This window comes from Macaca thibetana, chromosome 5 (genome assembly GCF_024542745.1).
Source record: "Macaca thibetana thibetana isolate TM-01 chromosome 5, ASM2454274v1, whole genome shotgun sequence".
In the NCBI taxonomy this organism is placed as follows: Eukaryota; Metazoa; Chordata; class Mammalia; order Primates; family Cercopithecidae; genus Macaca; species Macaca thibetana.
In genome coordinates this window covers 99,649,641-99,661,695 of record NC_065582.1, presented here as the reverse complement: position 1 = coordinate 99,661,695, position 12,055 = coordinate 99,649,641, and the positions used below count along the sequence as shown (strand labels likewise).

Below are 12,055 nucleotides of genomic sequence, written 5' to 3'. Positions count from 1 at the left end.
CCTCCTGTGCGTGGATTACCTTTTTATTTTTTAGTATTCCATTTGCAATGAGAACACTTAGCTGTAAGCTATAATAAGGAATCGCTTAACTTTCATAAGTAAATGAATGTCTATGATTAAAACATCAATCACGGAAACACTAGTTCTATAAATAGTTTCTAGGTCCAAAGTCCATAGGCAGTTAAACAAAGACACATGTTTGTTTTTTCTGTTTGTGTGTGTGTGTGTGTGTGTGTGTGTATGTGTGTGGGTGTGCACGCACATGTGTCATAAGAAAAGCAATTGGTTTTTCTTTTGAGAAACAAAGAAATGTTGTTTGCTGAACACACGTGTTACCTGGTATCTTGATAAAAAGTTATGTTTGCCAATTTTATCACCTATGCAATGCTCTATAAAATTTTAACCTAAAATACCTTCCTTGAACTCATCCTGTTTTTTTTTTAATGTCTTATTGCTGATTTAGAAGCTTTCACATTTGTTTTTTAGGCAACACAAGATGAAATCCAAGATAGAAGACAGAAGTTCATAAAATCGTACTGAGTCATTACATTTTGACCCACTGTGATTTGCATCACCAACAGAGTCCTGCAGTGCAGCAAAGTGGTGAAGCTCACGGCCTTTGAAGTTGGACAACTGAATTGACACAGCTCCATTACCATCTGTGGGACTTTGGGCAAGTTATCTATTTCCTCATCTCTAGAATGGTGAATTATTAATGTGCTATTATTTAATAGTACAAACCTCAGAGATTTCTTTAAAGGAGAAGTGGTTTTAGCAAGATGCCAGTGGCAGATAAGCCTGAAGAATAAAATTTTGAAGGATTTTTACATATCTGTAGTCTAACCCTCACCCATTTCCTTTGGAAAGTAGATGGATATATAAGGATACACGTGTTAGGGTTCTCTTATGCTCTAGAATCAAGATGGCAAAGTGCCTCAAGTGTTTTTTTGTTTGTTTTGTTTTATTTCTTGTTCCTTCTTTAATGAATTTTAAACCCTCTTCCTGCATGCGTTTAGTTGGTGTTTCATTCTTTTCCACTCATCATCATTAATTCTACAATGGAGGCTCCATTTCTTTTATTTCCCCTACACCACCATTCTCTGCGCTCCAAAGCAAAGGAGGCTCTCCTCCCAGTCGGGGAAAATACACAGAGATGGAATCACTTACTAGGCATTCCAGAGGCATGAATTACCACTTAAACTTCCAAAGTTGAAGCCCTGGAGAGGGAGACCAATGGAGAGTGGTGAGCACCTCCTCAGGATAAAAAGACAGCAAGAAGGCATGGGGTATTTCACAGAGCAGCTATGTAAACAGCTGGGTATTTAGAGTACCATTGGAATGGGTACATTCCCCAACACTGATCTGACTCAAGATCATTCCCCAACGGTGGAAGAGCTTCCTGAGAGTCTAAGCAATTATCTAAAACAGTGGCCGTTAAACAGTCTTAAAATACACTCGTGTATCACAGAGAGTTTATGAGCAATGATAAAGCACCAATGACAGCAAATTATTTATTAAAGTATAATTTAGAGCCGTTTTCTCTAATGAATTATATTAACCTCAAAAATCAAGTTATTTCTATAATAATGTCACTCTCACTCATCTCACTGGCATGTGTGGATATTTTCTTGAATAGGAAAGAAGGTGGAAATGAAGTTACACTGAGGTTCTGGTACCCTCAGGAGAAAGAAATTGCTTGTAGTACACAGACCAGCAGACTCTTAATAAGAATTCTACATCTTATATCTGTTCCATTTTTGTCACTTCTGCTACCCTCTGCTTCTTAGTTGTTTTTAACAGCATTAAGTCAAAAATGCACGTGTCTGTGACTTTATTTTCTACAACATTAAGGAAGTGGAGTATGGGAAAGACATATACTTTTCAAGTTAGCCTGGCAGGGAGGAAAGGAACCCAGGTGTGGCAAGCAGGTGGTGAAGCTGTGAAGAGGAACGGAAATGAAGCTGAATTGCTCAGCATACAGGAAGGAAGAAAGAGGTACAGGGCTTCTTGGTTAGGACAGAGGAGGGACCCAGGTTGTTAGGCTACCAGGGGAATTCTCTGAGATCATGACCAGGAAAAGAGCTCATTCTAATTTTGTTGAACTATATTTATTACTAAGCTTATTCCCATCATCTGGGAATTATTTGAGAGTTCAGACTATGTATTATTCAATTTTGAGCCCCTAGCACACAGAACAGGGATACACACACACACACACACACACACATATATATATATCTAAAGTGCTTGATACAGATTTATTAAATGATCCAAAGAATTCACCTTTCTTAAACCAGGGCCTTCTGCCAACCCCATTTCACATTCTATCTCTCACCTCCTAAATAAATTCCTATTTCCAGTTGGAGGAAAGCCTTGATTCAATCTGCAAAGTAAAAGGAGCTGAGATGCCCTCAATCCAGTCCAGCTCAGGTTATTAACGTTTTCCCTCCCTCTCGGACACTCAGATTTCATCACTCAAAAGCCACAAACCCCACAGGGAGGATTTTTTAAAAACCTATCATTATAGTTCTAAACATCAAAATAGCCACCAGGGGAATAGCAGAACAGTTTCTTCATAAGAGAACATAAACATTTCAGTGAACTAAATTTGTGTTTTAAATGGCACTTTCAGAAAAATAACTTCATCTCTAAAGGCTTTTAACACCTATGGTCTTTTATATATTATCAATTCATTTTAGGTGACAGGACGCCTGATACTTAAACACGGTCACCATTCTATAAGGAAATGCCACTCTCTCCAAAGAAAGCGCAGAGTCAATGTGGCACTGTGTCCTCTGTTCGTTTCGATCGGTACTATTCTCGGCACTGTCTTTAAGTGAAGTTGCTGAAGCACCGACACTTTAGGATTAATAATTAGATGAGGGGATGTTTTTAGAAATAAAGTAGGAGGCACGAAGTGGGGGTGGTATGCCGCGAAGTGTGCATGAGGAAGGAAAGTGGCAGCAGAAGTTGAGAAGGCATGAGAGATTTCAGAGCGCTGGGAAGACAGCTTTCCCTATCGAAGAGATCTGCCTGAGTTTTCCATCTTGTTGCCTCAAAAGGGCATTTGTCTTTGTTTGCAACATGAATAAATCAACCCTGATGCAGTCATCTCATTTTTTAGCCATATTAACATAGCACAAGTGGCCAGACTGTGCAGTGATTTGCCTAGCCTCAGAGAGGGGTTGCAAACACTGCCTACTGCAATCAATAACTGAGCATTTCTAGGCTATACAGAAATACAAGCTGGGACACAAGTTGATGCTACTCCTGAAAGTTCATCTCAACTGCCAGGCCTGCTAAATAAAATGCAGCATTACTTGAAAGATTGAGATATACTCTGGACTTTCAGGAAGCTATCTATGCAAGTTTGGCCTATATGTTAAAAATTATACATAAGATAAAGATATGGTGCATTTAAAAGTACATAAAGCAATCCAATGTGAGATCTCAGTTGTTGGTCTTTACGGTAAAGAAAAAATAAATTACATTATTGTTAAAACTGCTAATATTTTTTACTCACCACTCGTGGTGCAGTAAAAAGCAAGCAAGTACACAGATGAAAAACTCTGTTATTCTTTAACAGACTACGTTAACTCAATTTTAATTCATTAAACTTTCACAGACTCTACATATTTTGATATTGTAAAATTTTGAGACCCTCACTATGGTTCACGGGGGTTAACTATATTTGGTGCATTACCTTTTGGCTTTGTAGACACATCCATTTCATGAGTATAGTCATAGCATTTTGGAGCTCAATGGTACTTAGAGAACACCTAAGTAGTCCAGACTTTACAGACTCAGTACCTACAGGTTTGAGGTAGTAACACAACGAAGTGAAGCTGTTAGGCACAAGTGACTTATATAAATCCTCAATGTCAGTGAGACATTGAGAAGTGGGGACTACAGCAAAATAATGAAGTAGCATATATATTGCTGTTCAGCTCCAGCCTAGAGAATGTGGGTGAGGGCTTCATTTTTTTTTATAATAGATCTGATGTTTAAACAATGGCTTAATTAAAAAATAAATACCTGAAGGTCACAGTTTTCCTGCTGGGCCCACAGACTGCCAATTTTCAATTCTGATTTGGTACGTACATCTCCAAATCTGAGGCCCAGACAAGTAAAGTGAAGTGTACCAAGTGTCTCAGATGCTCACAGCAAAGCTTTCTTCTACTCTGAGAATCCACTTGGGTAGACAATCCCTCATGTGAAAGGAGACTGTAAGTGCATTTTCACTCACTTAATCAGAGCTCAGCCCCTTACCCTGACAATGATAGACTTCTGCTCTCTGACTGTTTTCAGAACATGTTCGACATGAAAATAAGAACAATCATTCATACCCACTTGTCATAAGCAATTTTTACTCAACCAAGGATGCAGGTGAAAACGAATATGCATTTACTAACTTTAGCCCTGACTAAAATTTTTACTGGAATTTAAAATTGTTAATTTTAATTAACAATTAAAATTTTAGCTGCTTCATTTTTACCTGCATTTTTCAGGGAGAAATACCTTGTAGAAAAATTCAAAGAAAGGCATGCTTAATTAACAATACGACTAAGTATAAATTTAAGAATCATGCTACGTATAAAACAAATTAGAAACAGGTCTTAAGGATTACCAAAGTTTTGCTGCAATCACGGAGCTGTAAGCCATGCTTTGAGTGGATTGAGAAACTAATGTGGAGTGAAGGAATGAGCATTTCAAAGTGATGTCATGGCAAAAGCAGAGAGCAAACTCCAGGAAAGTGGAACTCACAACGAGTCAAATGTCTTTTGCATTTTTGAACAACAATTTTTTTTTTCAATGTATGCTGAGAAAGCACATTCACATTACAGAGTAAAAAGGAAGAAATACAAGAAAAACTTCTATGTTATATTCAGCGTATCTGTCCTATACAGTCATAATTCAGAATAAAGACACAGAGGCAATGCAAAATTTTGAATCTTGATAATATTTGCAGGCTGTTACATTTTAGAAAAACTGTCGACAAGAATTGAAACAAAAAATGCTCTGATTACTCAGAAAATATAGTTCACACAAACACTTTACTCCCTCAGGCATTTCATTTAACCAAAGTTATACATTATAAAGAAAGAGAGGAGTCTCCCATAGACACAATACGGTTATTTTAACTTTACACTATTTAGAAATCATTAACAACTGATTTCTGAAAAACAATCAGGAATCTATTAACATAAAGCATCTGATTATTCTTCATAAACCAGATCTCCCACTTGGATGGACTATTTGCAATTCAAGTTTTAAAAAAATTCTCTGTAACTCTTTTTTCCTCCAGAAAATTAACAGATGCAAATGTGATTGTCAAAGGAGCTTTGGAGATAGATCTCCGTCTGTCCATTACTGAATTAGCAACAATGTTGAGGTCCCCGGAGATGCCTGACACTGTGAGTTTTTACTCTCTAGCCTCCAGAATTTTTTTTAGGGTTCTCTTGCTTCTGTAAGAGTCACAAGGCTGTGAATCCTGACTAAACCAATCTTCTAGAGGTGGCTTGATATCCGCACTATTTAGGATCCAAGAATTAAAAATTTTAAATGGAATCTGGTGTGTAAGGCCAATAAATTGTCTTGTCTTAGATCACCCAGCTGTTCCCCACGATATTTCTGCTACACTAGACCCTTGGGACAGAGATGAGATCATGGCATTGTCATTTAGGCAGACTTACTGAATTGACTCTCAATTTTGGAGGAAGGGGTGCATAGTAACTGATTTTCCTCCCTCACCATGGAGAGGACTCTTGGACGTTGTCTTCAGGTCCTGGTCATTTTCCCCTTAGCCAAGAATTAATGGGGAATTAGAAAGAAGAGTTCTGGATTTTTAGCTTCAGCTCTATTAGTGACTAGAAACAGTTATTAACTTCCTTGGGACTCATCTGTAATCATTTTATTTCTTTGTAAATAAAGGCAATGGTTTCCAAATCTGGGTACTGGAATCCTTTTGGGACCTTCATAAAAATACAGATTTCTAAGCCCCACCTCCAGATTCAGATTCAGATTCAGATTAAGGTCATTTATAACTGCCTGGTAATAATAATTGGGGTCCCAGATTATGCTGCTAGCTTCAAAATAAAGCCATAATTTAATTACCGACATGAACAATTAGAAAGCTGTTACTATGTTGCCAACTCCAATATGCCCAGTTAAAAAGCTGTGAAAACTTTTCTCACTGGCATTCAAGACAGTACGTGATTTAAATTGTAAGAGTATATACATTTTCTCCCTGAAATTCAGTAATTTCAGAATTTCAATCCAAATGCAGACTCTAAATGTTTTTATTATTCCAGACTTGATGCTTATGTGAAAAAAGTTAGTTTATCACTAATTTGAACACGCTGATAAGGACAAGAAAGAGGTCCAAGTAATTTTTTTTTTAAAGCAAAGTTCCATATTTGGTTGCACTCCAACTAATTCAAGCAGATGAATCTCTGAATTAACTGGCATTGTTCTTCTGTTTAAAGGCATAGCTTCATTTAAAAGGGTGTCAATATCACAAAATTGTTCTATTCCAGAGAAAAGACAGCGAGAGCTGAATGAAGCCCACCAAGAAAATGTTCAGGAACACAAGTAAAGGTTTTCTTCTCTAACTTTTCCTCAGAATAACTGTTTTCCTCAGAATAACTGTTAGGGGACAGCAACACACAAGAATAAAATGTCTAAAAATGCATACAAACATATTTAAATATCGAACTAAGAAGACGGACAAGTCACAGAGCAACTGACGAAAAGAAAATATGGCAGATGCTGCCCTTCCTTCAGGAGCTCATGGCTACCAAGCGATCTGGTTCATCTTCACAGCCTGTCAGTTCCTCACATGACCACCTCTGCCTTCTGTGCCAATGATTGTAGTTGCATTCTGAGAAATGAAATAATCACGCCACAATGTGGTGTATATCGTAATGTCAATAGTTCAACAGCAAGATTCAACTGAACAAGGCCTAACCAGTAAATTACTGCAAAACAAATAAAAAGATGGCAGGAAATGGCAGATTTATGATGTTATGGCCACTCTGGCTAGATTTTCTTAAAGTAGCAGTATTAGGAAAATAGATCTTAGTCATAAAATAATTAACAACTCAAAAAAGGTCAAATATACAGAGATAGAGAATAGAACAGTGATTACCGGGTGAAAATGGTCAGGGAGGAAAAGGGGACATCCAGGTCAAAGGATACAAAGTAGTAGATATAAAAGATGATGTATACGTTATTTGGTTCCACTACAGACACCGTCACCATTTTACTATATATATATATACACGTACACACACAATGTATATATCTTATAACATCATGTTATATACCTTAAATATACACAATGAATTTTACTTTTTTAAAAAGTAACTCATGTAATATTTCAGTCCATCAGAAATTCTACTGCAATTCTCTTCCCCCAACTTGATACTTATTTTTTCTTTTCTGAATGATTCTTCAATATAACTGCCATTACTCCACTCATTCTTTGCTTCCTCCTTCTATAGACACAAAATCAGCACCCCTTCCTCACTGCCCATCCAGATCCATCCGTCTTTTATAAACTAACTCAAGGTTGCCCTCCTCCTTGAAGTCTTTCCAGACTAATTCAGTACCCAAGGATCTTGCTCTTTGACTTTACTGCCATGCAGTCGGTAAATCATAAGTCTTGCCTTCCTCAATCAGGCAATTATGCTATTCAGAATATTGCGGAAAATGCTTGTCTATCAGATCTGTCAGATCTCTTGGTCGGCTCTTGGCATCTTGCAAACTGGGAGCATCTCTTCTTTGTATCACTTAAAGCAGGAGCTTTCAGACTTTTTGGAACATAATGTATAACGAGGTATACATTTTACATCACAGTCCATTATGCAGGCGTGTACACATACACACATATATCTATATATATTTAAGGAATTTCATGAACAATACTTACTCTTCTGTTTCAGTCTTTTATTTTTCAAAAATAAAAATGCTGATCGGACCCACTAAACTGACTTCACAGTGTGTTGGTTTGAAAAGCACCATTCTTGAAGGGCACTTAATGATTACCGTGGGATTACTGTACTATTTCTCTCATTTAAAAAATAATTTTTAAAAATGTATGTGGCCTTTGGGGTCTCTTTAGCCTGTGTTTCTGAGTTACTTGTTTGTTCAGTCTGTTTTTTACACTATCATACATTTGCCTCTTGGAGTCATCTAGGACAAGTAAATACTTAGAATATATACTATTTGTAATTCTTTTCCCCTGAGTTCTATTCTCATAAAAATAAGAATCCTTGAGTTTTTATAACTCATTTGTATAAAATTCAAACCTCTGCTCCCCCATTCTCTCTCTTATTTTTCTAATATGCAAAGTAGGTGGTAGACATTTGTGGATGAAATATTTGAGCCAAAAAGAATTAAGACTTTTCCCCGTTTAAGCAGTCTATTGTAAATTAAGGTAAATACAGTTTTCAGATATTTGAAGAATATAAAGTTGGGTAATCTGAATACCATAGACCCTTAAAATGAATGCATTCACCTAAGTCACCCTGATAAAATGGTTTACTGACCAGATGAGTTGGCAGGCCTTTAGGACTTCAGTTTGTAGGTGGATCCTGCTGCCCTCTCCATTCTCATCTTGCCATCTTTACGTACTCACACTGTTTTTCAACCACCTGGAGCTGCGTATTTTCCTTGGTCTCTGCTTATTTTGGTTCCTACGCCAGGAATGTCCTTTCCTCTCCTCTTCACTGGACTAGGTCCTCTCATCTTTCAGGTCCATGGGAAACTCTCCTTATTCTCTCCACCTCTACCCTGGCCTCCACAGCACCCCGTCAGGGCACTCCACCAGCGGTTGCTGGCAGTATCCCTCCCAAGTTTTGCAGGCTGAGACTATGTCTTGTTTATTCTTCTATTCCACAATCTAGGACCATGTTTAGTCCAGGATTAAATATATCAACATATATTCACGAAAAAGTGAATAAATGAGTGCATAAAGGGCAGGAGCAGCTGCCAATGAAAGAGCTCAAATATGAGCTGTGGCTAGAATAATGTGTCCTCCTTCTCTGAGCCCAATATTTTATAATTTTGTGATTCCAGGACCAATATTTCCATGCTTCCTGCAGGCTGCAGATTTTGCGACTGGAAATTCAAATGGCGAAGGATAGCTAGATCTAAATATAGTCTTTTAAGTATGTTGAGGCATAATTAAGAAAATGTTGCAGGAACAAATAATTAAGCATATTGGGCAATTCTTTTGAGGCAATTAAAACACTCAAATTTCAAAACAGCTTGCTGGAATCCAGCCTGCCCTCCAATTGACACTGATCTGACTCATATAACGCTTCAGTCCTCTACTTCCCATGTGAAGCTGATGCACTTGTGATTTTGTCCTAATCATTTTCGCAGAAGTCTAGTTAGTGATTAGGTGAAGGCTCACCACACCACAATACACTGTACATGGCTCTCTATGAGTTCCTCTGCTGTTTCCAAAATAAATTTCAATCATATAACATCTAGACTTGCAATTGCAGTTACTGGGTTTTTTTTTCTCTTTTGAGTCAATAACCTATTCCCCTGATTAAAGACACACAAAACTTGAAAAACTAAACACACACAAAAACTCAAAAAATGTTCTTCCTGCTTCTATTTCAAAAGAACATTCTCTAATGCAAACTCCTGTCTTTTGCAGATAGCAGCAGAGATTTTCTGCTTTGGGCTGTGACTCATGTACCTTTATTCCCACAATTGTTACTCAGGGCAGGCCAATGGTGAGCACAATGGGAAAAGAAAGAATAGTTTATAACTGGAAAATAAGCACATACGAGAGAAGTACACTCAAAGCATTATCAAGCAGCAGCACCAACAAGAGCAAACAAAAGCCCACGCAGGAGATGTGTAAATATTTCATGAAGCTAAGCCTTAATCAACCCTCTCTTCCAAATCTTGCTGGTGTTGTAAACACTTCAGTTTCTTCCAGTCCCACCATGACCCAGATACCTTGCAAAAACAAAGTAAAAACATAGTCCAATGGATCTTTAAACAAATGTGTTGTGAAAATATTTAGATGGCGCATATCCAAGTACTGCTTTAACCAAGAGGAAGAAGACACCTTACTCAAAGGTGGGTGCTTCTTGAGTGACTGCTCAGAGCTCCGTTTCTCCCCTCCCCCTCCAGGCCTTTTGCTCATCTCCTCGGCTGCTTTGTGGACATTCACATCGTCTTAACATTGAACTGTCTACACCCCAAGCGGTGATTTCTCCCAACGCCCCTCCAGCAAGCCCTTGAAACCTGGTCTGGATTCAATGCCTTCCCACCACCCAAAAATCACTTCCCAGTGGCATATTAAGTACCTCTCCTTTTTTTCCTCTTTCACTATCCATTGTTGCGTCTGAAATGTTGCTTACATCGTCTCCATCTGCCTGGAGAGCATGAAGATCTGTGTGTGTTGGCTGACAGGCTCCTTCAGACCTCTTCTAAAGCCCATCTTGAAAGAACTGTTTATCACCTCTAGTCTCTACCCTGATTTAATGTGGTTCCAAAGTTCGCCTCTATTAGTGAACAGGTCTCTACAACGATTTCCCTTTATCAACCCCTGCCCGCCCTTCCTCTTCTTTCTGCCTACCTCAAGAAAACCTATATACATACGAATGTATGTATGTGTGTATACACACACATATATAAATGCATATGTAATATATATTTCTATGGTGTTTTGACCTTAAAGGGGATAAGCATAGGAAAATGAGATAAATGTTACACACACACACACACCCCCCATATTCGAATATTCGCAGTGTGCAGACCGGATTGATTATAAATCCCCCTGCCCACGATCAGCAGGCGTCTTCTCCCATTTACCTTCAAAGCCAGAGCCTAAGAGAGCAATGACCTTGCAGAGAAATTCATCACCTGCCAGAAAGACTGCCCCTCCTAGAGCGCAGGATGGGACTGAGACAAGAGCAACAGGCAAAGGATCCCTGGGCAAAATGTGGGATCGAATCCCTTCCGCATCCCTCCAGAGCACACCACCAGGCTCCGGTCCCCTGCGCTGGCCGCCGGGCGTAGGTGCGCAGGGGGCGTCTCCTCCCACGGCCGCGGGTCTCCTACCTGCTCTGCCCGGCTCCGCGGCGCGGCGGGGCCACTGCCTGCGCTGTGGCGGAGGCTCCCCGTCGCATATCCCAAGCACCGTCTCTCGGCGCCACACCGATGGCTCCGGCGGGCCAGCGAGCTGAGGTCCTTCTCAGCCCGGTCCCGGAGCGAGCTCCGTGCGTTCAGGAACTGAAATTACTATGCCAAGAGCAGAGGAGGCGCGCAGCAGTCTGGCGGAGACCTAGGGGGCTGCCCCCACCGCGGGGCTGCAGACGCCGCCGCCGCCCCAGCCGGGCGCAGAGCCAGTTTGGAGGTGAGAGTTCACTTGCCCGACTGTTCATCCGTCAGGCCCGGGGTGCACCCATCTGTCCAGCGCTGGCCAGCCTGAGCATCCGAGAGAGGGGCGACAGCTTTGCAGGCGGCGGCGGCGGCAGCAGCAGCAGCGGCGGCAGCAGGCGGCCGAGCTCCGCCCCCTCCAACCCCCCTCCCCCGCCTTCCCGGTCCTGGGGGAAAGTGTTGCAGCCCAGGCTGCTGAGCGCCGGGCCGGGGAGCTGGGAAAGGGCTGGTGGGTTGCAGTTCTGCACCCCTGGAGACCAGAGATAGATGGAAAGTTAAGAAGGGATTAAGGAAGAGGGCTGGGGGCCCAGAGCGATTTAACAAGCATTCTGGCCCTTGCTCCCTCCCACAGGTCACCAGACTCCATGGCTGAGTCTAGACTCTAGCAGAAGGTTTCCAGTAAAGCCACGTGCAGTGAAGATCTGAAAGCAAGATCATCCGATGAGTAATATGTTTTGCAAAATGTACAGTATCCTGCGTATTCCGAGAGGCACTGCTGACAGTGTTCCTGTCCCCACCCCTTTCCCCCTACCCCATGGGCTTGGAGGGCTTTGTGGGCTTTGGAAATCGTCCTTGTTGAGCAGCTCCAGAATTCTGAATGGATGTGTAGTATGGTTAGCAGCTGTAGATGGTGCGAAATGATCTGATG

General features: G+C 40.5%; 1 protein-coding gene across 2 annotated transcripts in view; it reads right to left on the bottom strand.

Moving 5' to 3' along the window:
- GPRIN3 (GPRIN family member 3) overlaps positions 1–11,505 on the bottom strand; it is a 69,654-nt gene extending 58,149 nt beyond the window's left edge. Inside the window, exon 1 of one of the 2 annotated variants that reach the window (XM_050790443.1) lies at positions 11,089–11,505. The gene's annotated coding sequence lies outside the window, so the exon portion shown is untranslated. Of the gene's footprint in view, positions 1–10,331; positions 11,005–11,088 lie in introns of those variants that run through there. The other variant, XM_050790444.1, reaches the window with a different exon arrangement.
- Between the last annotated feature and the right edge of the window lie 550 nt (positions 11,506–12,055).